General features: G+C 39.5%; 1 protein-coding gene and 1 non-coding gene across 24 annotated transcripts in view; both read right to left on the bottom strand.

Annotated features, from left to right (window-relative positions):
- Nucleotides 1-26,251, bottom strand: part of RBFOX1 (RNA binding fox-1 homolog 1) — a 2,477,231-nt gene that overhangs the window by 827,235 nt on the left and 1,623,745 nt on the right. The window lies entirely within an intron of this gene.
- Nucleotides 13,734-13,840, bottom strand: LOC112205998 (U6 spliceosomal RNA). The gene has a single exon (XR_002940124.1). It is a non-coding gene; the product is annotated as a U6 spliceosomal RNA (small nuclear RNA).

Genomic DNA, 26,251 nt, shown 5'->3' with positions numbered 1-26,251 from the left:
AAGATTGCACCAGTGCACTCCAACCTGGGTGACACAGTGAGACTCTGTCTCAAAAAAAAAAAAAAAAAAATGACTATAGAAAGACAGCAAAAACAACCAAACCCTTCTAAAACTAGGGTTACTAACTTCCTGAAGACCTCTATGGTGATATGGCAGAATCCGAAGGGGAAAAAAAAAAGTGTATGTGTTTTTGTGTCTGTGAACAGATATACGGAAATCACATAATATACATGATTAATGATTCCAGGGATAGAAAAAGCCAGAAAAGATGATGCAAAGTTTAGAAAATGATCATTAGTTTTCATGGAGAACACAGATGATACAACCATATCCTTTCGGCTTCTTGAAATCACAGTGAACCTATAAGGCCAGGGAGAACTGTCAACTTCTCAACTTACTTTACTCAATGCCATCCTGTACCACCATCAAAGCCTTTTATAACCCCACCACACTTTGAAACATCTTCGCAGATAACACAGTTCTCAAACTACAGGTAATCACTACTCTATAGTCTCCTTCCAAGTACTAGAATTACAGATAGAGGAGGAAGAAGTGCTAAAGAGTATACCAACAATAACAAGAAGAACAGCAGAGTCAACAATAACAATGTAAAGGAACTTCATGAGTTTGGTGAGGGACATGATGATTTTGAAGCTGCAGGGAAAATCCAACTTGGACAATACAACCAAGTATGGAGACTCATCAGTATATGGAAGATAATCAAAGCAGAAAGTGGAAAAAATTATTATGAACAAGAGCATTTTTTTTTTCATTTTGTCTTATTTTAAACTGATTACAAAGAAACAGTTTTGCTTCCACAGACACCTGACCACATTGGCTAACTGACCTAATGCAACAAAATTTCGGAAGCATCTCTTTTATTTTTGCCATATTTCACTGATTCTAAAGCAAACGTTTCTTCACATTTTCATTCTTTTTTTTTCTGCTTTTTGTTTTGTTTTGTTTTTTGAGATAGAGTCTCACTTGGTTGCCCAGGCTGGAGCGCGGTGGTGCGATCTCAGTTTAGTGCAACCTCTGCCTCCTGGGTTCAAGCGATTCTTGTGCCTCAACCTCCTGAGTAGCTAGGATTACAGGTGAGCACCACCACGCCTAGCTAATTTTTTTGTATTTTTAGTAGAGACATGGTTTCACCATGTTGACCAGGCTAGTCTCAAACTCCTGAACTCAGGTGATCTACCTGCCTTGGCCTCCCAAACTGCTGGGATTACAGGTGTGAGCCACCACGCTGGGCGTACATTTTCATATCTTGGAAATTGGAATGCCTTTGCAATCAATAGGGGGACAAAATTTATTTGGTAACCTTTCTTCTCAATGGTGACACACACGTAAGGTGCTTCACTGGGCTGGGCCCAATGACTCACGCCAGTAATCCCAGCACTTTGGGAGGCCGAGGTGGGCGTATCACCTGAGGTCAAGAGATCGAGACTATCCTGGCTAACATGGTGAAACCTCGTCTCTACTAAAAATACAAAAATTAGCTAAGCGTAGTAGCACACGCCTGTAATCCCAGCTACTCAGGAGGCTGAGGCAGGAGAGTCACTTGAATCCTGGGGGTGGAGGTTGCAGTAAGCCGAGATCACGTCACTGCACTCCAGCCTGGTGACAGAGCGAGACTCTGCCTCAAAAAAAAAAAAAGAAAAAAAAATGCTTTCACTGGACAGTCAACAGTATCCCTGATGCATGAAATCTCGTTAATAACTTTCACTCTTCTCAAGTCCATGTGGTTTGTGATTCTTGACAGCAAACAAATCAAGAGAAATCATTTTATTTTATTATTGGGTTAATAAAGTCAACGTTAGTTCTCCAATGTTGCATTGAGTAAATAGGATCCATTTCATGAATTTCTCTGAAATAAAAATTGCATGACTAAGGCTGGGTGCAGTGATTCATGCCCATAATCCCAGCATTTTGGGAGGCCAAGGCAAGTGAGTCACCTGAGGCATGAGTTCGAGACCAGCCTGTCCAACCTGGTGAAACCCAGTCTCTACTAAAGATAGAAAAATTAGCTGAGTGTGGTGGCAGAGGCCTGTAATCCCAGCTACTAGGGAGGCTGAGGCAGGATAATCACTTGAACTCAGGAGGCAGAGGTGGCAGTGAGCAGAGACTGTGCCATTACACTCCAGCCTGGATGACAGAGCAAGACTCCATTTCAAAAAAATAAAAAAATAAAATAAATAAAATGCATAACTAGATTTAATGCACCATCCTGGACTTTGTCAAGAAAGTCTCCAGGAATCACTGTTACGAATACTGAAAGGTACTACAGAACTCAGCTGTTATTAAAATGGGTTTTGTAAATTCTTGGTTTTGACTCATGAGCATGCTTCGGCAACCCCCCGAAGGCTTGTTGAATTCAGAGACACCCAAACCCTAGAGCTTCTGACTCAGTTTGCCTGCAGCGAGGATAGAGAACACGCATCTGTAGCAAGTTTTCAGGTGATGCTGACGCTGCTGGACTGGAGACCACATCTGAAAAACCACAGCTCCAGTTTTCTGAAGTGATGGCTCAGTCATTGGGAATTACTACCTGGGAATTAGGGAAGGAGGAGGGAGTCCAGTCAGAGCTTGAGACTTTCCTTCTTCCGTTTCAGTCAGAGCAGTCCTGGTTTGATCTGTCTCTATATCAGTTTCTGCAGGAAATTTCATATTAAATAAACATTTTGCTGCTTTTCTAAAACATGACAGTAATTATTGAAATGAAAACAACCAAAGCTTTAGAATAAGACAGATCTGGGTTGCGGTCTCAGTTTTACGATTTAATACTTAATATTTGCAGGGTTTTTTTGTTTTGTTTGTTTGTTTGAAACAGAGCCTTGCTCTGTCATGCAGGCTGGAGTGCAGTGGAGCACTCTGGGCTCACTGCAACCTCCACCTCCTGAGTTCAAGAGATTCTCCTGCCTCAGCCTCCCAAGTAGCTAGGACTGCAGGTATGTGCCATCACACCTAGCTAATTTTTGTATTTTTAGTACAGATGGGGTTTCGCCATGTTGCCCAAGCTGGTCTGGAACCCCTGGCCTCAAGTGATCCACCACCTCAGCTTCCCCTAGTGCTGGGATTACAGGTGTGAGCCGCCACACCTGGCCAATTTAGTTTTTTTTATTTTTTAATCTTTTCAAAATGGGGGTAATAAAACATATTTGAGGTCTTATGATAATGTAAGAGATGTGATGTACATGCAACATGTCATCAACACAGCTCCTTGCAAATGGTAGGTACTTAACAGTTTGTAGCCACTAATAATAAGAATAGAGTATGATCCTTGAAGGCAGAGGCTTTACTGTCCTTACTCCTTTTGTAGACAAGTGGTTGCTTGCATTGACTGAGGGCGGAGCAGCTGTTGTCAAGTGACTTTGGAAGAAGCTGCCAGGTCCCCAGCCCTGGTTAAGCAAGGCTCAGAGCTGCAGTTGGTTCACAGTACCCAGAGTTTGGAAAGCTGGACACATACTTATTGCCACGCTCCCTGGGTCCCTGGCCTCTGCAGCATGCCTGACTGCACATGAGCCAGGAAGCATGCCCTGTGAGCAGAAGGGGCCTCGGAAGCAGCTTCTGTCTGCAGTAGCTCTGCTCGGTCCAGCATCACACTCCTCTCTTTTTCTGCAGCGCGTCACAGGTGCTTGCATAACACAGCAGCCACCGCTCTGCAGTGGATGCTTAACAGGATCAGTTTGTCAGAAGAATAAAAAACACCCCCTCCTTGTGTGTGACTCCCCAGTTTTCACGATCTCCCCATCTCCTCTGCGCTTTGGAACGTGGCAAGTAGCAACGTCATTTGTACCTGGGGTAAAGATGTTCCCCTCTAACTTAAGTCTCAGCTTTTATTAAAAACATTTAACATTTTGGCTACTACAAAGGACATTAATTCCTGGGGGGAAAAAAGAGATAATAATAAAGAAAAGGAAAAAAAAAAAAACCTCTTCACTAACCCATGTATTTTCAGCTCACAACATCTATAAGAACTGTAGAAAACTTTTGGACTCTATCATTCTTAGAAACTATTTTATCTCATATTTGAACAGCCTGGATGTGGGAGGCAAGGTTTCAATACTTACTACAAAGATAGAAATCTAGCTTTGAAAAGTTCTGAACACAGAGTAGAACAGCTTGAGGGTGTTACTTCAATATTTTCTCTTAAAGGTAAGCTGAGCAGTTACATATGGCAATGTGCCGTTTAGGAAGATCCCTTTACACAAGTTATAAGTAAATATTCTTGCAGATGGTTGTCTAAGAGAAAGCGGCTAGTGCAATCAAATAAAATCTTTTACAATGTCTATGAACCAACACATTAATTAAGTTGACTGGATTTTGAAATTTGTGATTTTAAAGGCTGTGATTTACTTGATTATACTCTTTTACAAACAGATCTGCCTTATTAACTCATTCAAATTCCCAGGGGTTCCAACAAAAAGTAGCATTAAGCAAGCAAAAAGAAGGTCTAGGACAACTTAAAAAAGAAAACCCATAGTGTAGCAAAGCGAGATTTCTAAGCTAAGTACTTTCTTTCTATTGCTTAGGTTCAGAACATAAAACGTATCTTTAATATAAATGGCTACATCCCCACCTCCGCCTTAATGATCTGCTTGATATATACTGTAGCCATTCATACTAATTACATCATTAATAATGGTTTCTTTGAGAAGCCATCTATGAACACAGCAATGTCAGGAGACATATGGGTCATCTAGAATATCTGCAGATTGGACTTAAGAATTCACAATCTCACCTTTAGAAATGGCAATTTATTGATTGCTAAAACAGGAGGGGAAGATGCCTAAGACATCCTGGTTCAATTCATAACTCCTGGTAAGTATAATGCAAAATAGGAACAGAGCAGGAAGATGGTTGTTCACTCCTGGGGGTGAACATAAAGGCTCTGAAAAGGGGCAAAGAAACAGAGAATTGATACCCCCCAGGAATGCCACTTGCATCCTGGTCTTGCGTTTCTGGCTTGGTAAGGAACTTGTCTCTTTGGTTGCCGTTGGTTATGTTAGACTCCAAATATCCCAAACTGAATGGTTGTTATCCATACAGCCAATGGGTACCTGCCAAGTGCTAGACACTGCACTGAGGACTCTGCAAACATGATCTTATTTATTTATTTATTTATTTATTTTCAGACAGAGTTTAACTCTGCCACCGAGGCTGCAGTGCAGTGGTGCTATCTCAGCTCACTGCAACCTCCCTGCCTCCCAGGTTCAAATGATTCTCCTGCCTCACCCTCCGGAGTAGCTGGGATTACAAGCACGTACCACCATGCCCAGATAATTTCATATTTTTAGTAAAGATGGAGTTTCATCATGTTGGCCAGGCTGGGAAGAGAGAGAATCAGAGAGATTAGGTGACTAAACTGTAATTATACTGTTCACTGCTAAAAGTAGCCAGACTTCCAAACAACAAGGATGAGACCCAGTGCACAGGTTGTTCCTCCCCATCATCCTCTGTTCTCTCCAAGCCTTCTCCCTCTCCGTCTCCCTACAGTGGAGACTGCAAATTAATTGTCCAGTGTTGCTGGACCAAACGGGCCAGGAAGAGAGAAGCTAGAAACAGAATTAATGAGGCATCTAAGACCATCAGCAGCCTTGATTTTCCTGCTAAATAGTTTACATCTTAACCTGAAGGGAATAGGGGGCCACTGAAATATTAAGCAGGAAGACTGACATCACCATTTTTCCAGAAATGAAGTCCAGAGTCTTTGGTGATTTTAATTTTTTTTTAAAAATTTCTCCTTTATGTCTAACACATAACCAAGTTCCCTTCTTTTTATAGTATGTCAATTGGCCAGCAGGAGCCTACATCTGAATCCTGTTATACAGCAACTCCAGCTGTGTAACTTTTACTACAGTTCTTAAGATTTTTCAGCCTCAGTTTCCCGCTCTGTAAAATAGGGAGAATAAAAGTACCCAGTATGTAGGTTACATTGAGGCTCCAGTGGATAATGGTATATAACCTCATGCCTGGCTCATGGTAGGCACCCAGTGTGATGTGTTAAACTGTCCCCCCAAATTCAACGTTAAGACGTTGAAGTCTTAACCGCCAACATCTCAGAATGTGACTTTATTTGCAGATGGAATATTTAGAGAGGGAATCAAGTTAAAGTGAGGTCCTCAGAGTGGGCCGTAAGCCAGTATGACTGGAGTGTTTACAGGAAGAGGAGTATGCATGTTTGGACACAGACATGCATAGACGGAAGATGATGTAAAGATGCACAGGCTCTCTACGTAGCTGGCCCTCTACAAGCCCGGGATAGGCCTGCAGCAGACCCTTTGCTCACAGCCCTCAGAAGTAACCAATCTTGCCAACACCTTCAGTCTGGACTTCTAGTCTGCAGAACTGTGAGAGTAACTGTTTGTTGTTTTAGCCACCCAACCTGTGGCACTGTGTTATGGCAGTCCAAGCAAACTAATATTGTCAACGTTAGGTTTTATCCCTTCCTTTGCTCTCTCCCCACCTAGGTCCAATCTTGAGAACCTTATATCTAATTCATGCTCAGACTCCTGGCTATTCTCCTTGCCTCTTAGCTTGGGAGAGCAAATGGGTTTCATTTTGTGTGCCAGCTCTGATCATCTATAGTCACTGCCTGGAGCACTTCATTGAGAAGGATGGTAAGACCAGCTCAGACTCAGTGGGTAAGAGTGCCATGACTGATTAGCAATATCTGCCACAGGCATAGGAGGGGAAGGTGGAGGGTATGGGCCACGTATTTTTCAGCTCTGCCTAGACTCTCACTGGTGTATTCATCTTGAAAAACTGTTATTAGATTGAATCTCCTAATGTAGCATTTACATCTTTTTGTCACTCTGCTCAAGCTCAACAGCTTCAAGTAGCTTATTTCTGTCAACCACATAAAATGCATATAGTTTGCTGTCCAGCAATTCCAACACATTTATATATTGATTTATTCTTTCAATAATACAAGAAATACTATAATAAAAATATAACAATAATTTTAATACAACACAATCAAATACAATCATAAAATAATCATCGTCCAAGAAGTCAAACTGACTCTGGAACATCATACAGCTCAGTGCTCTTTTTATCTAGATTTCTTTACTGCTAATTTTATTTGGGTTGATTTTTTCCCCACCCTGCCTCTTCCAGTTCACATTTCAATCAGTCCAGAAAGAAAAAGAGATTCTGGCCTTCTCTGAGTTCACGTGTCTGAAGCTGTCTAACCTGACTAGCAAGGTTCCAGGAAATCTCTCTACCTGGCCCAGCTTTTGCATCATTTGTCCACCTTGGACCAATGACCAACACAGGGGAAGAGCAAACCCTGATTGGCTGCACCTGGGTCACGTGTTCATTCCTGCAACAGGGCAGTGGGTTGCAGTGATTGAAGTGGAAAGGATAATACTAAAAACCAAGGCAGTGGTCAGGAACAACAGAGGCTGTCTCTCTGGCTGCCTCGTCTACCCAGCCAACCTTATGTCTCATTTTTTTCCCCAAGGTTAACTCTGCTCTTTCCCTTCTTGTCATGTTGCTACCCCCCAGGTGGGAAATTTTGCTCTCTTTTATGCCTTAAAGGAGTACACAGATTGAGGTGGAATATCCCATGATTAGAGAACTGTGCATCTAACACCAGCCACTGACAAGAAGTAACTCGAAAGGTCAGGGGACTCTCAGGAACATCCCTGAGGAGAAAGGAGTTGAATCTGGAGGAAAATTTAGTTGCATGGATGGAGGAAACAGAGGCGCTTCAAGTATGAAAGATTAAGACTATTTCAGAAGATTAACAAATAAAGAAGTAGAAATGCCACTGAACAGATAAAAGAAATGATGCAATCAAAATTTAAATAATATTTTAAAAGAAATGATCAGATTTAACTGTGAGGCAAGATTGCACATTTACGAGATAATTCAAAATGTCTCAAACCTCTTTGTAAATTTAACATCATAAATAGAACATCGAAAATGCTTCCATTCCAATGTCAAATCAGAGGAAGGGTTAGTAACAGCCAGGAACACTGTTAAGTAGGATCCAGAGGTAGAATTTACTTCCACAGAAAAGAATATTACGATTAAACAGAGACGTACAACATAGTTAACTAGAATAACACAACTGGACCTTACTTGAAGCTCCTAAAACATCGCATGACATATTGATGTTTAGTGGATGATACTGGCTTTAAAAATGATAATGGAAACTTATGGTGAATCTACCTGTATAGTGAATAATCTAATTAACCTCTCTAACTTTGTAGCAAGTAAGTATGTAAATTGCAATTAAGGCCATGATGGGGTCATCAATTAATGATATACACAAAGATGAAAGAACAGTTTTTAAAGTAAAGGGAAAATTCTAGTAATTATATACCAGAGCATCCAATAAATATAAACAGGGCAGAGAGAGAGATGAAATTAGGAAAGATAGGAGACAGAGTGTCTGAAGTTAATTATAGCAAAGAAAATTTATGGCATATAGTGTTGGGCTGCCCTTCAGAAAACTGGCTGATAAATAAATTCACTGAAAGCCAATTCCATAAAAATCAATTCATTGAATAATAATAAAAATATCATATTACTGGACAACTTGTTAAGAGGGCTGATATTCTTGCAACCGTTTTGTCAATGATTTGTCTGTCCTGCTGAAATGAAGGTCAAACTGTAATATATTCAAGCTATTAGCTCATTGGCTTTCTGAAAACTTCTTAAAAGAGTGGGCTGAAACACTACTACACATGTGGTCAAATGGTTTAGTAATCTGGGCTTTGCTTATTAGCATTTGCATGACCTTATACAAGTCATTTTAATTATCTGAGTTTTAATTTCCTCCTCTAACATAGGGAAAAAAAATTCTACCCTATTCTCTAACTTGAAGATGGTACTGGGAGAACTATCAAAGATAGCTGTTAATTTCTCTCTGATCCTTAAAACTTCAAATAGGTTTTTCCAAAACCCCTTTCTATGCTTTGTGAAAAGCCCAAAGCACTTTTTAAAATTTCTGCAGATTGTCAGGGTCCTTAAACTCTCATGGGATATATGAGGTTTCCATTTCTTGCCCTTGCTGAAATTCTGTTACTTTCTGTTTCTTGCTGTTGAGTTACCTTTGAAGTAAACTGACGCTAACACGAACCACAGTGACTTTCCTTGACAACACACATACAAACAAAATGTTCACATGAGGACACTGCACGTGTCAGTCAGGATGCAGCAGGTGATGCTGTGGCAACAAATGACTCCAAAATCTAAAAGGTCCAGGAATATCAAAAGTTTATTTCTTGCTCATATCACATGTCCATCATGGATTTGGTGGCAAGAGACAGGGTGGTGGTGCTTCTCAAAGACTCTCAGCAATCTTGGATGAAGGAAAATCCATCATCTGAAATATTTCTAGCCACCATATCAGAGGGATAAGAAATTTCTAGAAACTCTTGCATCAGCAATAAAATGTTCCAGCACCTGTCACTTTCATTTATAGTTCATTAGCCAGAACTGCTCTCATGGCCTCACTCAAATCACAAGAACTTCAAGCAGTGCTCAGCAGGGAAGAAACGGAATCCTTGTTGATAAGCCTGCATGGTGACCATACAATATATTGCTTGGGGAAGTGGAAGGATTTACATTGCAGCAACACAAACATTAGCTATCACTTCTCTTAGAAGTCCTTGCATACACGCCACCATATATCTCAGCCATTCTCTCTTCTATCTCTCCTACCCTTGTGTGTCTTTCAGCTCCATCCCTCTTAGAGGCAACAACATCCTTAAATTCCTCCTATATGCTTAAGTAGAATGACTCGGCTCTCTGAAACCCTTTATCCCCTACTTTTTGCCAATCCAAGACTCTGTGTATGTTTTGCAACTACCATTCGCAAGATCCTAAGTTCTTAGTCTGGAAGCAATCCTTTCCCTATTCTCTTTGAATGGGTATTTCGGGGATAGGAAGAAGACTGTTAGATGACTTATTCTCCTAGTTACACAAGCAAAATGTAACTGCATGTGTTAAAGCAATTTATACAATTTAAAAGTCCTACAGAAATAATTCTTACTATATTGGAAACTTCTTTGGGCCTCTGTTTTCTCACTGTACACAGAGAATAGCAATCCTTGCTCTGATTCTATCAGTGTGGGCTTGTCTGTAAAAATGCTCTGTGAACTGTAAAGCAATATGCAAATGCAAAGACACGGTTATTGTTGCACACACACAAAACTCTGGGGCTGTGAATTCAGAAGTTGTTCCAAATTCCAAGCACTGAGAGTCGATGCTCTTTTTCCTTTCGGCCACAGTAAGTAGGCATTTTATGGTCTGATATCAAGCAGAAGTCAAGCTTCCCCACTACTCTGGTTTTGTCTGTCTCTGTGATTTAATAATGCAGTCCATATTGGAAGATGATGCAGTTATGTCAGTTATTAGAGAATTACATTTTTGTGTTCTGCTAAAGGGAAGTAAAGATTAGCTCTGCCAGATGCACACATAAAACTAGATAGAAGCATACCTCCAAGTCAACCCATCCATCTTTCTCTAGGACATGTCAACATGTGGGATTTATGAAATATGGACTGTATTAAAAATGTTAAATGCACTTTTTAAATGTAACCGCTGCAGAAATAAGATATCTTTTTTCATTCGTCTGCTTTTCTGTTTACTGTTGTTTGGTGTTATTTTTCTTCAGCGGGACTGTCTATGCTTGTTAAGCACCAGTAAATGGCCAGTTATGAAGCAAACACAAAATATACATATGAATATTTAATAAGAAACAATAGCAGAAATATAGTATGCATTTGTTGCTCCACTGGAAAACTATATTCATTATTCTACAAATTATTCTTCCATAAATATTTCAGAAACTTGAAAAAAGGTCAGAATAGTGTACCCAGTACTTGGTGGGCTAAAAGCACTTTTGCATTTACACTATGATGAATGCCAATCCCACTTCCATTGCTCACATCTGAAATCCATCTTTCGGTCAGTTTTAGCAGATACAGTTATTTCATGTTTTCTTGTAATGCAAATATAAATAAGAAAAAGCGCACCAATTACCATGCAGGGACTATGGGTTCTCTCTTGATCAGATGGCAGATAACAACTTCTTTGGTTCCAGCCAAGATTAAGAAATAGAACCCTAGCTGTGAAATGTACTCTTAGAAAAAATAATAATAAATGCAAGTCTTTTACTCTAGTATGGTGCATCATAAAGTCCAAGGCTTCTCACACTATTAATTTTTATAGAAGTGACTTAATTTTTTGCAAACAAATATTAAGTGCCTACTATGTGCTAGGTATAGTGCTATGTGATGAAGATAAAATAGTGACAAAAACCAAGGTGGTGATATTTGATATCACTTCATTTTTGAAGAGTGACTTTGTTTCAGCTAATTAACTTCATAGAATATAGGCTCATTTCAGGGGTTGGATGGTATTAATATTATTTTTCTTTGATGGTGGAATAGTCAACAAGTCATTCATTGTCCATTGAATATGCTGACCAGGAAGCAACTGGGTGATTCTAGGACAATTCCCAAGAATAGAAAGACTGGATGTCAGGAATCTAAGATGGATTGTGTTGCTGATTCTTTTTGTTTTGCTTTGCTTTGTTTTTTTTGAGAGGGTCCTTCACCCTCTGTTGCCCAGGCTGGAGTGCAATGGTGCAATCATGGCTCACTGAAGCCTCAGTCTCCTGGGTTCCTTCTGGATCAAGTGATCCTCCTACCTCAGCCCCCTGAGATGCTAGGACTACAGACGTGTGTTACTATGCCTGCTTATTTTTTTTAAATGTAATTATTATTTTTTGAGACAAGGTCCACTCTGCTGCCCAGGCTGAAGTGCAGTGACATGATCGCAGCTCAATGCAACCTCCACCTCCTGGGCTCAAGTGATCCTCCCACCTCAGCCCTTTAAGTAGCCTGGACTCCACGCATATCACCACCATGACATAATTTTTTTTGTAGAGATGAGGTTTCACCATGTTCCCCAGGCTGGTCTTGAACTCCTGGCCTCAAATGATCCTGCTGTCATGGCCTCCCAAAGTGCTGCTGTTACAGGCAAGGGCCACCATGCCCAGATGTGGTGCTGATTCATTGAGGCTACCAGAGAAGGGGAGCTTATGGTATAAAGAAAATGTAACTCCTCCTAGGTTAAAATTATTTTTATCCAGATGTGGATCAACTCTAACCTTCTCTGCTGAAATAAACAAGGTCTTAACACATCTACTATTTTCCTTAACCACGGCCTTGCTTCAGATGTAAACATAATTCATAGTCTTTGCCAGAGCACTGAATTGATGTATACTGCAGTTAAGGGTGAGTCAAAAAATTCGAAGACTCTCAGCCAATCTTGTGTGAGTCATGGGAAGAAGCCACACATTACTATTGAAACCTCAAAAACCACTACCAGCTTCAGAGAAGTAGATCATATTGGACAGGAGAGGTCAAAGCTGTGTGTAAAGGACAGATTAAAATATAAATATTTCTCTAAAGAACGCACCCCCACCATAACGAGTTGTATTGTTTAGACAACCGAAGAGTGCTCAGAGATACTGACATTTCCTGAATTACAATAGTGGTAATATCATCATCATCAACAGGAGCACTATAATAATACAAAGAAGATGATTATGTGCACAAGCATTGTAGGCATTATATGATTAAATGGTATAAGCAACTTAGGGTAACACAGTCAATTGATAAGATTACAACCTACATTTTGAGTCCTTACATTTTTTTCGCCCTTACCTTGACTACACTTGTTCCCACTCACAACTTCTCCGCATTTTCTGCCCAACTTGGAATCATTTTTAAGATTAGTAACATGGGTTGTGAAGCCAAGCTTCTTGGTTTCTTATATTATCTTTTTTTTTAAACAGTGTTTTTCTTTTATTATTATTTCAATAGTTTTGGGGGAACGGGTAATGTTCCTTACATGGATAAGTTCATTGGGTGTGATTTCTGAGATTTTGGTGCACCCATCACCCAATCAGTATGAAGTCTTTTATCCCTCACCCACCTCCCACCCTTCCCCTCAAGTCCCAAGAGTACGTTATGTCATTCTTATGCTTTTGTGTCCTTATAGCTTAGCTCCCACTTATAAGTGAGAATATGTTAGTATATTAATACAATGTTAAATAACTCAGGAATGGAAAACCATTTTAAGTGGGAGATAAGCCATGAGATGTTTGGTTTCCATTCCCAAGTTACTTCACTTAGAATAATGGCCTCCCACTCCATCCAGGTTGTTGCGAATGCCATTATTACATTTTTTTTTTTTTTTTTTTAGCTGGAGTCTTGCTCTGTCGCCCAGGCTGGAGTGCAGTGGCATGATCTTCACTAACTGCAAACTCCATCTCCTGGATTCAAGCAGTTCTCCTGCCTCAGCCTCCTAAGTAGCTGGGACTACAGGCACCTGCCAATATGCCTGGCTAATTTTGTATTTTTAGTGGAGATGCAGTTTCATCATGTTGGCCAGGCTGGTCTCAAAACTCCTGACCTCAGATTATCCACCTGCCTCAGCCTCCTGAAGTGCTGGGATTACAAGTGTGAACCACTTTGCCTGACCTATTTCATTCCTTTTTATGGCTGAGTAGCATGTGTTTGTGTGTGTGTATGCACACACCATAGCTTCTTTATCCACTTACTCACTGATGGGCATTTGGGCTGGTTCCATATTTCTGAAATTGTGAATTGTGCTGCTATAAACATGCATGTGCAAGTGTCTTTTTCATATAATAACTTCTTTTCCTTTTGGTAGATACTGGATCAATAGATATTTCTACTTTTAGTAAAAATATGAAACGCTTCACAAATTCCCATGTCATCGTTGCGCAGGGGTCACGCTAATCTTCTCTGTATCATTCCAATGTCAGTATATGTGCTGCCAAAGTCAGCAATGGTTTCCTATTTCAGATACTATGCTTCCTAGCTGTCTGACTTTATGCAAGTTACTTAATGTTTCAAAGTCTCGGTTTCCTCATCTGGAAAACGGCAATAATAAAGATCACAGAGTTGCTGCAATAATTAAGCAAGATAACACTTGTGGATCTGATGTTCATGGTGATGACGACAATAAGAGGATGATAGTGACAGTGACAATGATGATGCCATAAATACTCACATTTTCCTTCTAAATCTATGAATGCAGAGAATCTCACGGCTGGTGTAAAATCTTACAGAATCCCAGTAAAAACTAGACGTGTAATATGTTTAACGCAATAGTTTATGCAGCAAAGTTTTTCTTTTTTTTAAGCTGAAAATAATTACAAGAACACAGCTATAATTCACTGTCATAGCCTTGAGGAAGTTTTATGCAATTGCAGAAGATAAACATAAAACTGAAAAATTGAAAGCCTATTTGAAATATGTAGTCATAGTGAGCACTTCTTGTTTAATTGCATTCTGCTTACATAACTAAAAGACCTAAATTAAAGCATAATCATGTCTCTAATGATTTTGCACTCTTTTTCCCCCTCCAACATAAGGAAGCTCAAGGTGTTAAAAGAGTTATGCTTTGGGACCAAGATAACTAATGTATAAATTAAAAATCCTTTTCACACATTTATTTACATAAATGAAAAAGGAGGCAAAAATCTCTACTCCTCGTGTATTCCTTCTTCACGCTTCAGGAGGAAAGTCTGCTATAAAGTTTTTTTTTTTTTTTCCAGGGCATAGAAACTAAAAGTTTCTCAAGTAAGAAATATCAGGTACATATTTCAAAAGTTTGGGTGGCTTTGCATAGCCTCAGAAATGCTGAGAATATAGAACACACTCCAGTACATCTAATTATCTTTATAAGATCTCTCAAAATCAATGGCATTATACTCAAGACCAGCTGCAGCCGGGGAAGTAAAACAGAGCAAGTGTCAGGGAGGTTACTGAGAAGTATGGCTTTCTTCCTAATAGCACTATTTTTATGGAACATGGAGTCTTTGAATTGTTATATTCTGTTAACTCTTTTAAAGACCCAAACAGAATTTAACCATTTTGTTCGAAGCAATCAATTCAACTCTATATCAGTTATTTTATTTTTTTGCACTTTTAACTCCCGAAGGACAAAAAACACAGGTTTTGAGACACAACTCTAAATCTAGCTTACCCTGGATTATAATTTTGCTAGCAGTGACAGTGTGCAATCATTCTACTTTAACCGTTGCCACTGCAGGAATATTCAAAGTAGTTGCACATTAATTGGGTGTTTTGTTGCCCTCCAAACGTTCTTTTCTTTTTTTAAACAATCTTTCCAATATAAACAGGAACGAGACTTTCAAATAAGAAAATCCTAGGGAATTCAGGGAAGCCTGAAACCTAAAGAAAGGGGCTAATTCAGCTGTTTCCTAAGTTGAGTTTTTAGAAATAGTTCTTAAAGTGTTAAAAGGTGATAGATTAAAAAAAGAGCTATGGTCATAGTAAAGCTATTATTACTACGAGAAAGAGAAAAAGAGAGAAACAGAGAGAAGGGAGGAAGAGAGGGAGACAGACTGCAGAGAAGCAAAACTACCCCAAGTTATCCAACTGGATAGATGTGTTTTATCCATTTACATGACAATTATTAAATCTCTACTATGTGCTGGTCTCCATGCTAGGTGCTGAGCACAAGTTGGCGACTAAGATAGACGTAGTACTGCTCTCACAGTTTTCCATTTGGTAGAAAAGAAAGGGTATCATATTAAAACATAACAGGTACCATTACAATTATGCTGTGAAAAGACAAAGAAGGGTATGTAACTGAGAGGCTTTCCAGAAACGATGCCTACACACAATCATAATGAACAATAAGATTGAGTATACAAAGTGTTTCAGAGATCCCCATACTCTACCGACGGAAACAGACACACACACACACACACAAACACACACACACACAGACTCTCTCCCTCTCTCAAAGAGCCTGGATTGTGACAAAGTGCCATCAGATGCGGATTTAGAACACGATAGGCTAAGCAGCAACTGCACTTTGAGGGCCACTGACAAAATTTCCAGACTTGATCCTCAAATCAGTGGAAGGTATAGTAGAAATTTCAGCAAGAATGATGGCGATCACGTAACAGAAAATCACTCTTACTGGTATATGGAGAATAATGGGGATAAGAGTGGAGGAAGAAAGGCCAGTTTAGAAGTGTTGACAGCACTCCAGGCAAGAGGGAAGAGTGGCTTTGGCCAGGAGAATAGAAGGAGAATGGAGAGAAGCAAAAAGTTTCAGTCAATAATTAAGAGGGGACAAACCACTGGAGTTGATCTTTGGGCATGAGGGATAAGGGAGAGGAAAGAGTCAAGAGTGATTTTGAGGCCGGGCACAGTGGCTCACACCTGTAATCCCAGCACTTTGGGAGGCCGAGGTGAGCAGATCATTTGACCTCAGGAGTTTGAGACCAGCATGGCCAACATACTGAAACCCTATGTCTACTAAAAATACAAAAATTAGCCAGGCGTGATGGCACACGCCTGTAATCCCAGCTACTCAGAAAGTTGATGCAGGAAAATCACTTGAACCCAGGAGGGGGAGGTTAGAGTGAGCCGAGATCATGCCAATGCACTCCAGCCTGGGGGACAGAGCAACACTCCATCTCCAAAAAAAGCGGGGGTGATTTTCTGAAACATGGAATTAAACTTCAGTTGGTTTATTCAAAAAGAAAAGAAAGGAACCTTCATCAAATTCCATCCTAAAGAATGTAAGAAGAAAGATAAGTCATCTTGTCCATTCCTAAGACTATGCCTACTTTATACGCATTTATGACTTCATTTGCTTTCCAATATTTAATGAGCATCTGTTATTCACTGGATACTGGGCTTCATCCACTTACATCCAAGTCTACAGGAATATGGACACTTATGGATAGAAATGGAAAAAGTCTGATTTTTTATTCTCTTTATAAATGAGTTTTAATTCATGCCTCTCAAAGTTAGGGCCTTTTATTAGTGACTGTAAATCTCAGAGCGACAAGAAGTCATAAGAATCTGAAATTGCCTTATAAATTAGTTGCTAGTGGTGAAACAGTTGTTTAGTTTGTTGAGGGGCTGGGGTGGGGAGGAATTTTGGTGGTGAAATAATTATTTAACATTACTGAACCAAATAATTAAACTGTGCTGTAAAATTATGGTTATGGTAATAGTCCCATCATCATTCGTTTTGTTTCTGCTCATCTACATTATGATTTTTTTGTTATTGCTTTGCAAAGCTACAATATAACAGTCAAACCTGAAATTAAAACCAGGCTGCAAAAGTTATACAAGGTGATCCAGTATGTTCCACTAGCAATTATTCATGGCAAATAATATCGTGAAGGTCTTAAATCCTTGTTGTGAAGCTAGCCAGACGTGCATCAACTAAAACCTTAGATATTTATAGGTAACAGAAGTGAGGTATGACTTGCTGAAACAATCCAAATGCAAACGAGATATGTGAAAATCCAATAGGAGCATCTTGGAATATCAGGTTTCTGTTTCCTAGCAGTGCTGAATTTCAGTAGTGCTGACAAACAAAAAGGCACTGATTTTTTCAAGCGACCAAAGGGAATGCTCTCTCCATTGCCCCACCCCAGGCTGCTAACTCTCTTGGCTCTGCCTGCCAAATTCTAGATGAAATAAGGTTTTCGGGCCAAACCCTAAACTCATTCATCACCATCCTGTGAAAACTAGGTGGTCCAAGAGCCTTATGCAAAAAATCATCATTATCATCATCATCCAAAAAGAAAGATTAGTAAATTGACAGTTCAACAATTTTTAAACTCGTAGGGCCAGCTGAGAGATAGTTATGCATAGATCTCACAGCATCAACATAGAAAATGTTACCTTTGATCCCTTATTTTATAGGTCCTAAGATTAGTAAGCAGTCCCCAAGATGCTGAGATGATATAAGTAATTTATGGCTTTGAATTGCTTTTATTGCAGGGAGACATATACGTTCTGAACAGATTCCCCTTCATTCCTGATTCCCGTGAAGCAGTCAGCTCATGTGTCTTCAAAACCAATCAGAATTAAGTAATTGGAAATTCCACATCAAGCTGATGCTGTTTAGAATTTTACCCATTTCCAATCAGTCAACACGGTTCTCTAGAGTCACATGGCTTTGCCAACTGGATGAATGTGCGTCCTAGAATTTGTTTTGAGAAGGGTAAAAATCCTAGTTCTAACACGTCAGAGTTGAAAACAGATTCCGATTATATTTTTCCTGTTCTTCCTTTCTCTATTTCATCCTACTCTGCACAGAAATTAATGTTAATCTCCTTTTATGAACAAAAAGGATTCATAAAACCCTTTTATATGTGTTGAAAAACTCAGGGCATTTACATTAAAAAAAAAAAACCTCAAAAGACAGTAAGTGAACTCCTTCCTAATACAAGACAGATAGCACAGTGGTTAATAACAGAATTTGGAGTTTGAAAGACCCATGTTTGACTCTTTCTCTGCCTACAACTATGGGATTTGTGAACAGTGACCTTCTGAACCCATTTCTTCATCTGGCAGTGGCAAGATATAATAAGTATTTACTTGATAAGGTTCTTATGAGAAACATACTGACACCAAGCACTTTGCACATATAGGTGGTCAGCAAATGTTGCTGATAATGGCAAGTGGGAGAAGGAAGAGATGAGAGTGCAAAGCAGCAGAAGATATGACAGGCAAGCAAGAGGCAAGATGCATAAGCCAGTATGGGCAACACAATGCTGCTGTAATAAACAGCCCCTGAAGTTAGTGGCTTATAGCAATGGAAGTTTATTTCTCATTCGTACCATGTGCTCAATACAGGTTGGCTGGAACTTTTGTTTTTTGTAGTCACTCAGGGACATGAGCTGACAGACGGTTTCTCTCACCTCATGTATCCAAAATCTCTAAGGCAAGGGCTAGAAAATGTGGTAACTCACAAAATGTCACTTCAAGCATCCACCTATGAGAAAGTCACATCACCTCCCTGCATATTTCATTAGTCAAAGTCAGTCATATGGCAAAGCCCATCTTTCAAGGAGCAAAAAGATGCAACCTTATTACCTATCTTTAAGAAATACTGGCTGGGTGCAATGGCTCATGCCTATAATCTCAGCACTTTCAGAGGCCAAAGCAAGTGGATCACCTGAGATCAGAAGTTCTGACCAGCCTGGCCAACATGGTGAAACCCTCTCTAGGAAAAATACAAAAATTAGCTGGGCGTGGTGGTGTGTGCCTATAATCCCAGCTACTCAGGAGGCTAAAGCAGGAGAATCGCTTGAACCCAGGAAGCAGAGGTTGCAGTGAGCCGATATCATACTACTGCACTCCAGCCTGGGTGACAGAGTGAGACTGTCTCAAAAAAAATCATAAATCAATAAATATGAAACACTGGCTTGAATGTGACTTTCCTACCTCGCCCTGGCAACTTTACCAATTTGAACACTAACCCAAAAGAAAACTTACAGAAATTTCTCTAGATCCATAATCCCTTTATAGACACTTATCATAGATGAATCCACTCTGTTTTACCATCCTCTTATTTCAGCAAACCACTTTCTGTGTCCATCTTCTTATGATAAACTACTTCCTGTGTCCAAAGCTGCTGACCAGGAAGTACTTCTGTTTCTATAAATTAAATGACTTGGAGGCTGTAACATGTAGCACTGAAAGACTTCAATGAAAAAAATATATGGGAATAATTATTTGCTAATGTGAAATGAGTATTTACTATTTATCAGGTACTTTGATAAAAATTTCACATATTAATTTTCTCAACACCCATACGGCAAAAACATTACTATTATACCTATTTCTCAAATAAGTTAACTGAAGTATAGTAGTTTCAGCTTCTCAGAAAAAATCAAGTAGAGAAATCAGAATTCAACTGCCAATTTGTCTGAGCCATAGTTCTGGACGCTTGACTTCTATATTTGATTACTCTCTTGTTTAAGAGTATGGAATGACTGTATAATACATTGTTGAAACTGGGACACCTGTCAGCAGAAAGGGGGATGTTAATAATTACACCAGGATCAAGGGATAAACAGGACTTGTTCTGAGCAAACCTAAAGGTAATGATGCCATGGGTAATTGACACATTAACTGATAAATATATGTTGGATCCCTTTCTTTTTGTCCTTTTGAGACAGAGTGTTGTGCTCTGTCACCCAGGCAATCTCGGCACTCACTGCAACCTCTGCCTCCCGGGTTCAAGCGATCCTGCTGCCTGAGCGTCCCAAGTAGCTGGGATTACAGGCCGGTACCACCACACCTGGCTAATTTTTGTATTTTTAGTAGAGATGAGATTTTGCCATGTTGGCCAGGCTGATCTCGAACTCCTGACCTCAAGTGATCCACCTGTCTCGGCCTCCCAAAGTGCTGGAATTACATGAGTGAGCCCCCACACCCAGCCCCCTTTCTTCCCTTAATCCTCATTAGTTTCTCAGATGAAAAAAATTCTGGTTTATAAAGGTCATTAAAGAGAATCACTACCCCAAGAGAGGTTATTCCTTGTACAAAACCATCATCAGAGCCAATAATGATCCAGAATATGGATGGATCTCTCCTCCATCCATGCTCATCAGAAAGGAAAAAAAAGGAAGAAAAAAAGTATTTTTTTTCCCCTACAGAAAGACTTATATAGCTTCATGCTTTTCTTTGCAAGACCAAGAAGAAAACTCACAAAACTTCTGCACTTAGTACATCTCCAAGCTAAAACCTGACTGCTTTATCAGAAAATCCCACTGGAAGTGTTCTTGCTGGTTAGAATGAAATTTTTAAATACAAACTCATAATAGTAGCAAGACATGGAAGTTTTTTTTTTTTTTTTTCTTAAAGAACAGCTAACACAGACTCTGACTAGAGGGTTTTCTGTATGCTTAAAACAGTATGACCTTTAGATATTGTCATGAAGCTAAGGACCCATAAGGGCTGGTTTCCTTATCTTGATGCTTTGTGTGGCAAGTAATACACATGCAAAAGTTACAACCTTAGAAAACCCTAACCTTTAGCTGGGCGCGGTGGCTCCTGCCTGTAATCCCAGCAGTTTGGGAGGCCAAGGCAGGCAGACCACGAGGTCAGGAGATCAAGACCATCCTGGCTAACACGGTGAAACCCCTTCTCTACTAAAAATACAAAAAAATTAGCCAGGCGTGGTGGCAGGCGCCTGTAGTCCCAGCTACTAGGGAGGCAGAGGCAGGAGAATGGCGTGAACCCGGGAGGCGGAGCTTGCAGTGAGCCGAGATCGCACCACTGCACTCCAGCCTGGGGGACAGAGCAAGACTCCAACTCAAAAAAAAAAAAAAAAAAAAAAAAAAAAAAAAAATAGAAGGAAAGAAAGCCCTAACCTTTTTTTAAAAAAAAAGTCCTTTGTGAAACACACTTTTTGCATTATATATTTTTTGCTTAACACAAAGATGCAGATGGGAAAGACACTAGAAGTCATGGAGATGATGGATAAGGTTCGATTTTTTTTCTTCTTTATTAGACCCATCAACAGAGTTCCATTATTACACTGTAAGAAGTGATCTATTTCCTTGTTTCATCATAGCTTGAAACTTAAAGCCCATCAGCCACCCTATCCACAAAAATGAAAAGTGGTAGGAAAGTAGTTTACATTTCCAGAACATTAAAAAATGATGAGAAGAGACTGAAGTAATAAAGAACTACCAGAGATAAGGTGAGCAAAGCTGTTTTATAATATAAAGAAAAATGCATATTAGATAGAAAAAGAGCTGGGGAAAGAAAAGGAGAGGGGAATTATTTTCCATAAAAATATCATCTTTTGGCTTCTATTTCAATCCAGATTTATTCTTTTCTTTCCAGATACATTCAAAGATGTGCTAGCCAATATGACTCCCTCTTTTTTCCCCTGATTGTTTTTTCAATGCATTTCTTATGTGATTTAGACATTACTAGGCAAGAACCAAATGAGTTGGCTTTTTCATGTAATGTTTCAACACTAAGTTACTTAGAAGGCAAAAGACTTGTCAGGAAGAAATAAGCCTACACGCAAAAAAAGAGAGAAGTTAATTGTACCTGAAAATTCTCCTTGTGCAACTGTTATCTAATATTGCTTACAAATAAAGCAGGAAAAAATAACAACAAATAAACCCATTTGTGAAAGATGATAAAATAGCAAATGAGAGGCAAAATGAGAAGGTAAAATGAACTTAGTAACTAAAGGAATTAGGGATTACTATGTTGTCATCACACATCATGAAGAATACATCTCAGGGCATAGTATCTTATTAAATTAAAAAATAATGGATCACAAAATATTATCTACAATTAATACAAATTGTATGTCTACCACCTGATACAATTCCTGGAGCAGAGTAGCAAGTCATTAACCATGTGTTAAATAAGTGTTAAAAAATAGGAAGGTGCCTGGGTGTGTGGGGCTAGAAAGGAAATATCCGCATGGCACACACTAATGATAAACACTGGTAAAATTAGAAATCATTTTTCTTCTTTGTGTTTTTCTGCATTTTTCATGTTATCTACAATGAACACATATTATTCAAGTAATTACTATAAGTACTTAAAAAACCCACTCCAGGTCGGGAGCAGTGGCTCACGTCTTTAATCCCAGTACTTTGGGAGGCCAAGGCGGGTGGATCACCTGAAGTCAGGAGTTCGAGACCAGCCCGGCCAACATGGCAAAACCCCATCTCTACTAAAAACACAAAAATTACCCAGGCATGGTGGTGGGCACCTGTAATCCCAGCTACTTGGGAGGCTAAGGGTGGAGAATCGCTTGAACCCAGGAGGCAGAGGTTGTAGTGAGCGAAGATCGCGCCACTGCACTCCAGCCTGGGTGACAAGAGCAAAATCCGATCTCAAAAAGAAAAAAAAAAAAGAAAAACCCACTCCAACATTGGCACTGGGATTGAGGAACAGGGCTTATTTTTGACCTTTGTGTTTTCGATTTATCAGCAAAAAGAGAAACCAAAAACGCCCCTCTTGTTTTGATGAGTATCCATTCACATGACATCAGATAAAAAAAGGGAATTGGCCTCAACAAAATACCCAAGTAGTATATGTCTCTCCTTATTGTTTTTAAACCCACATTAGAGGAAAAAGACACTTAAAAATACAGGTTGAACAGAGCAACATCTTCTAGGAAGCAACTTTTTCTACAGGATTCCATGCATTATTGAAAGGCTTTAAAAGCCAGTTTGGAATTTTCCATCAAGAACAAATAAAACATTTGAATCAGATCCTTGATTCCCAAATATCCTGCCTTTGACACAGCCAGCCTGTTTTGATGTACTAGTCCATGATTTAAAAAAAGAAAAAAAAAAGGAAGGGGAGAATACGGGGTTTAAAATTAATTTTTAATTAACGTTTTTATGTGTTAATTTGAGATTATGTCATTTATACTTTTTCGGGCATGATGATGTCATTTCTTTTCTGAATTGTTGGTGATTTCACAAAATGTCTGTGCCTGCAAAAGTAAAACCAATAGCCTTCCTTTATTGCAGTCTGAATTTATTATTCAAAATGAAGTGTGTTCTCTAATTTCTTATTTTTGAACATGTCTAAATGTGGAAGAGTTATGCTTTGAGAAGAACCCTAGGAATACAGTGATACAGAAGCAAAAAGTGAATTATTTATGTAATGGGACAAGAATTATTAAAATAATTTCCCTGAAATGACCCCTCCTTCTTCCTGCTGAAGAGACTCCTTCGCTTTTTTGTTTGTCACTTTTATTTTTTCTACTACTCTCCCTGTAGTCTGAAGAAGGTTCAGCTTTTGCTAGGTAGGTTAATTAGAGGTTTTGCAAGGCATAATCTCAACAACAAAAAAGAGGAACATAAAGACAGAAGCAGTTGTGAGGATTCTGCAAAAGAAGGAAGAAGGAGGGAGCATAAAGTGTGAAGGAAACAAATGGCAATGGATTGGTAACTGTTTAATAAATATTCAAAATACCAGTAAAGAACTTGGTATTTGTTTCTGGTTACCTGATTTGGCTCCTTTCATAGCACAACCTCCTGAGACTGTATCACAAGGTTTATTACCTCCGTAAGGTTGTATTTGGTTTTGGTTAAAAAAAAAAAAAAAAAAAAAAAGTGCAGACATCAAATTTGTGGTTAGGGTCATTTCTTTTTTTTTTTTTTTTAAGGAAAAAGAAAAAGAGAACCTTGGTATTTTGATGCCATTCTCTCTCCCTCCTTCTGACAAAGAAGATAAAAATGGCATCCAGGAACAGATCACATCTTTAATGTCATTTACATTTATCTATGTAACCAGAAAATAATTGTAATTAGTATTAAAACACAGTTCCTGCTGTGTGTTCTACTTGTACAGGCAACATAATGAATTTAGAGGTAGCAGAAGGCAAAACTTGCTTAGTTCCTTCCATTATGGGCCTTTTGTAAATTTTAGTAAGGAGCTTTGAATCTTTAGCCATAGATTCTTGAAGATTAGTGAGTCATCCCCCTCCTGGTGACCCACGTTTTGTCTCTACCCATTCATCTTGACCATTTGCTGTTGATCACTTTTTCCAATCTGCATCCAGAAGATACTTCGTCTCCAACCTTGAGGGTCTTGCCTTTAGGTTAGAATGTTTTGTGCCATGTCCTTCTCTATTCCAAAAACTAACTCAGGCAAGCCCTCCTCTTTTTTCACCTAGACTTTTGATCTTCTGTTTATTAATTTCTCTTCATCCACTCTTCCACCAATAATCTGTAAAAATCCTTCCACTGTTCTCCACCATACATCATACAATAATGTACCAAACACCTTAGAAGGACTGTGCAAATTCCTTCAATAATCAGCTGTGGCCTGTCTTCCTGTTTTTTTTTAGACAGAGTCTCCCTCTGTCGCCCAGGCTGGAGTGCAGTGCCGTGATCTCAGCTCACTGCAACCTCTGCCTCCTGGGTTCAAGTGATTCTCGTGCCTCAACCTCCTGAGTAGCTGGGATTACAGGTGCCGGCCACCATCACTGGCTAATTTTTGTATTTTTAGTAGAGACGAGGTTTCACCATGTTGGCCAGGATGATTTTCAACTCCTGACCTCAGGTGATCCACCAGCCTCGGCCTTACAAAGTGCTGGGATTACAGGTGTGAGCCACAGACAATTCTTAAAGAGCATCTGTGATGATTCCAATTCTACCTCCAGCTCTGTTCATACAAAACCACTTTCATTTTCCGTTTGTGTCCTGTACTTCATTCATGTCACTTCCTCTGCCTGTAACATGAACTCTCTTTTCTTCCTGGAAATCTCTTCACTCTTCAAGATGCTGGTTAAGTATCACCTCCATTCTGCTGGTTGCCTGGGCAAGGCAGAGCTGTTTGCTCCTTTTCCTAGGTAACTGTAATATTGCTAATAACTCTGCCATTGCATCTCACCATAGCACTGAATGAAAGGATTTTTATTTGACTGTCTTCCTCCATTTCATTGAACCTGCTCTGGGGCCTTGCTGTTCAAAATGTGCTTCCAGGAATCTGCAGGATCAGCATCGTCTGTGAGCTTGTTCACAAGGCAAACAGTTTCCACTCCAGACCTACAGAATTAAAATCTCTGGAGGTGGCCTAGGACTCTGGGTTTCTTATGTGCAATAACTCTCTAGAGTAAGGATCAGTACTTATTTATGTCCCTAAACATGACACACACAGCAAGCCCTTCATAATCTAAAAGTTAAATGAAAAACTCTTCTGTTGTTATTGTTGCTGAAGCATCCTTTCCAAGTCTCCCTCACAGCCCAATGACATGTTCTCATCAAAATCAGTTTTGCTGTGATTTTTCCTGACAGTATTGACTGGAGCTTATTGAGTTTGTCTTCCAGACTCCACAGTCTGTATCACAGCTTTTGTTTGATTCAAGCCTCCCATTGCATATTCCAAACCAGTTCTGTTTGCAGACCCCCTGCCAGTGCCAGAGAGAGCTCTTGTTAATGTTAACGACATTTCTGGGCAGGGAGAAAGTGCAGGCTAGACCAAAACAAAAAACAAAACAAAAAAAACACCAAAAAAACACACCAAGGGACGCTGGCCAGGAAAGAGGGGGAGTGTATGAACGTGGAAACACTTTGGCCAAATACTTATTATCAATAGGGTTTTCAAATAGCTGTAAATCTGGAAGACTTCCGGGCCTTCCAAAACGAATTTGACCTCATTATACACAGCGAAAAATAGAGGAGGTTGCATGCCAAGTCTGTAATATTGCAACAGAAAGACCCAATGTAGAGGCTGTTTACTGGAACAACTTAGTAGTTTCATATGAAATGAGAGCCTAAGATGCTAACATTGAACGTGCCCAGTTAAAGAAACATTGAGAGTTGAAGCAATTATTCTTGTAATTGAGTCGTGGGGGAGGGGGGTGGGAGGGGAATCATTCCTTTTGGAAAAGAGAGTCAGGCCTTGCAATTAGCAGT

The sequence above is a fragment of the Pan troglodytes genome, chromosome 18, assembly GCF_028858775.2.
Source record: "Pan troglodytes isolate AG18354 chromosome 18, NHGRI_mPanTro3-v2.0_pri, whole genome shotgun sequence".
In the NCBI taxonomy this organism is placed as follows: Eukaryota; Metazoa; Chordata; class Mammalia; order Primates; family Hominidae; genus Pan; species Pan troglodytes.
This window is presented reverse-complemented; position numbering and strand designations above follow the sequence as displayed.